Source organism: Myxine glutinosa, chromosome 5, assembly GCF_964187855.1.
Source record: "Myxine glutinosa chromosome 5, kmMyxGlut1.1, whole genome shotgun sequence".
Classification (NCBI taxonomy): domain Eukaryota; kingdom Metazoa; phylum Chordata; class Myxini; order Myxiniformes; family Myxinidae; genus Myxine; species Myxine glutinosa.
In genome coordinates this window covers 136,130,609-136,134,318 of record NC_136265.1, presented here as the reverse complement: position 1 = coordinate 136,134,318, position 3,710 = coordinate 136,130,609, and the positions used below count along the sequence as shown (strand labels likewise).

Here is a 3,710-nt window from a genome sequence, read left to right as displayed (position 1 = left end):
AGTGGGACAAATCGTTGTGGACCCAGATGGAATTAAAGGAAGATGGAAAAGATATATGGAAATGCTGTCGAATACAGAGAATGAATGGGATGGCAACATAGAGAGTAACCCAGTTTTAGGACCGGCAGAGAAGATAATTGAGAAGGAAGTTGAGGAAGCGATAAAAGCAATGAAGAGTAGAAAAGCGGGAGGGCCGACGGGAGTTGTGGGAGATATGTTGAAGGCAGCAGGAAGTTGGGGTGTGAAGAGAATGACAGAGATCTGTAATCTGGCGGTGAAAGAAGGCCGCATTCCAGTGGATTGGGAACTGAGTACCCTCGTCCCTCTATACAAGGGGAAAGGTGACCCTCTAGAGTGTGGCTCGTACAGAGCGATAAAGCATGGAATGAAGGTATTGGAAAGGGTGTTGGAGAGGAGGATAAGGAAGAAAGTGAAGATCGACGAAATGCAGTTTGGATTTATGCCAGGAAGAGGAACGACAGACGCGCTTTTCATTGTGAGGCAGTTGCAGGAGAAGTACATGGAGAAGAGGAAGAAGTTGTTTTTTGGGTTTGTTGATCTGGAGAAAGCATTCGATAGGGTTCCATGCAAAGTATTGACATGGGCATTGAGGAAGTTAGGAGTGGAGGAATGGTTGATCAGAGTAGTGATGGCAATGTACAAAAGAGCGCGCACAGCTGTAACGACGAAGGACGGGAACAGTGGTGAGGTTGAGGTGAAGGTGGGAGTGCATCAGGGGTCGGTACTAAGTCCAATACTATTTGTAGCTGTGATGGAGGTGCTGGCTCAGAACGTAAAGGAGGGTTTACCGTGGGAGTTGTTGTATGCAGATGATCTGGTGTTGATTGCGGAAAGTATGGATGGACTGAAGGAAAAGATGAACAAGTGGAAGGAATGTATGGAGACAAAAGGTCTGTAAAGGTGAATATCGGAAAGACGAGGGTGATGGCAAGTGGTAAAGCATGTGGTGAGGTGGAAAGAACTGGGAAGTGGCCATGTGCTGTGTGCAGGAAGGGTGTCGGAGTGAACTCCATTCAATGTACAATGTGCGCTGAGTGGGTTCATTAAAAATGTAGTGGTCTGAGAGGGTCATTAACCAGTGTGGCAGCTACATTCAAATGTAAGGTGTGCACAGAGGGAGCTGCAGATGGAGGAAATATTGAGTTGGATCTTGGAGACGGCGTGAAGCTGGAAGGTGTGAAAACATTTTGCTACCTCGGAGACATGCTGAATGGAGAAGGTGGATCAGACTCGGCAACGGTTGCTCGAGTGAGATGTGCATGGAAGAAGTTTCGGGAACTGAGTGGCATGCTGATGAGGAGGGGAGTGTCGTTGAAGCTGAAGGGAAAGGTGTATGCTGCATGTGTGTGAAGTGTTATGATTTATGGGAGCGAGACATGGGTAATGAACGTAGAGCAGCAACGAAGGTTGGAAAGGGTGGAAATGCGAATGGTTCGATGGATGTGCGGAGTATCGTTGAGAGAGAGGAAGACAAATGATGAATTGCGAAAGATGATGGGAATAGAGCCTGTGATTGATGTTGTGAAGAGGAACAGGTTGAGATGGTTTGGTCATGTGTTGAGGAAGGATGAAAGTGACTGGTTGAGAAGAGTGATGGAAATAAATGTAGAAGGAAGTAGAGGATGGGGAAGACCGAGAAAGACTTGGCTAAAGATGGTGGAAGAAGAAATGCGGGCAAGGGGGTTAACAAGGAGAGATGCAGAAAATAGGGCAAGATGGAGAAGATTGTCATTGGGACCGCAATGCTAACCCCCGCTCTAGCAGGGAAAATGGCCTTAAAATGCATGTTGTTGTTGTTTGTATAAAGCGGTAATGTTTAATGTAATTTAATGTATGACCCCCTCCCCCAACTCCTAAAGCACAACTCAAATCACTCCTAAAGCACAACTCGAAGCCTTTAAAACCTAGCTTTATGAAGAGGGACAGACACACACACACCCAGTGTTTTATATGTGAATATTTTGTTGTATATAATCAAGATAGATTATTTGGAAGAAATAGTGCATTATTTGAAAAAAGTGCAAGGGTGCCAATATGTTTGGCCACGACTGTACCCCATACCCTCTATGGAGCTGCCGAGGCAGTTTGATGCTGCCGAGGCAGTTTCTTGGAAAGGGGAGTTACACTGGGTGGTTTGTCATTTCCTTCCCAACATTTGTCCATGCTCTATCCTTTGAAATGCTGAATGTCAAGCAAGCAAGCACGTACCAGGGTTTTTGAATCTTTTTAGACTCTGCCAGGGTTTGAACCACCGACCTCCCTGACCCAGAGCAGACCCTCTGTAACCATTACGCCAGTCAGATTGTCCTTTGTACTGTAGTCTGTATATATATATGCATATACAGTATGAACCGATGAAATCCTTGAAGTGAGATGGGAAGTCTTGCTTGGCAGACATTTGAGATTATTTTAAAACTTCGAGATACCGGTACGAGGAGCATTGTGTGAGTAGCGCCTTCCCACGTCCGATCAAGCACGACTCCAGGGAAGCTGAGTGGGTGCTGGGTGAGCCGAGCGAGCGGTGTATGAGCAACACGGCTAAAGTTGTTCCTCAAAAGTATGAATGTGTGAAGGAGCTCTATGCCATTCATTGTGGGCATGATGTTCATAAAGTTAGACAATAATCTTATGCTGGTATGAACATATTTCAGCATTTACAACTCGCAATTTAATTCTGATTGAGGTACCATAAGGCATTGCGTGCACGGTCGCACAATTAAATGTACTATCCTACTGTTTCAGTTAAAGCTCAACTACTTCATTTTGATTCTTTAATGCAACTATGTTATAATAAGACTGAAGAAATATGATGACTACAATTTTTTTTAAATCAGTCTCTAATAAATGTGTCACCTACAATGTTGGACAGTTGCTATGGTGGTGGGTATAAAAGGAGATCAGAATACTTATATGATTGTACTCGCTTCGGCAGTACATATGCAAAAATTGGAACGATACAGAGAAGATTAGCATGGCCCCTGCGCAAGGATGACACGCAAATTCGTGAAGCGTTCCATATTTTGTCCTTTTATTATTTATTAGCCTCACCCAATCTGGCAAAGATGGTGGGGTACTTTGTAATCAGCTGGAGTACAGACCAACGTCACCGCAATGTGAACGGCGGAACTGGCAGCCCACCCTTGTATTGCGCCCCACGAGGCCCCAAGCAATCCTAAAGCGCACCTCGACAAAGTTGTCTAATGCAATAATGTAAGTACACATTTTTCCATATCATATTATTATTATTTGTAAAATGGAGGATTTTTAAAATTATATTTGTCGGTCACCGAAGGTGGACGAAGGGTGTGTTTTCGCTCATGTCTGTTTGTCTGTCTGTTTACAGGATGTCTCAAAAAGTTATGGTCGGATTTGGAGAAAACTTGATGGACAGGTTGACCGTGTGACGAGGACGAATCGATTCAATTTTGGCGAAGATCCAGATCAGAATCCAGATACCAGAGTTTTTAATTTTTTATGTGATTCTTCACCATTGAGAGATGGTTACATTAACTCCAGCATATTTGAGCAACAATCTCCATCAGGTTTATTATTTGCAAAATGGAGGATTTTTAAAATTATATTTGTCGGTCGACTTTGTTATTCTGTCTGTCTGTCTGTTACTTGGCAAAAAAAACAAGAGTGAAAGTCTAACAGCGGTGTAGCTGGGCTTGTTTGATACTTTAGTTGAA

General features: G+C 43.8%; 1 non-coding gene across 1 annotated transcript; it reads left to right on the top strand.

Moving 5' to 3' along the window:
* Positions 1 to 2,937: 2,937 nt before the first annotated feature.
* LOC137428804 (U6 spliceosomal RNA) lies at positions 2,938 to 3,044 on the top strand. The gene has a single exon (XR_010984759.1). It is a non-coding gene; the product is annotated as a U6 spliceosomal RNA (small nuclear RNA).
* The last annotated feature ends 666 nt before the right edge of the window (positions 3,045 to 3,710 follow it).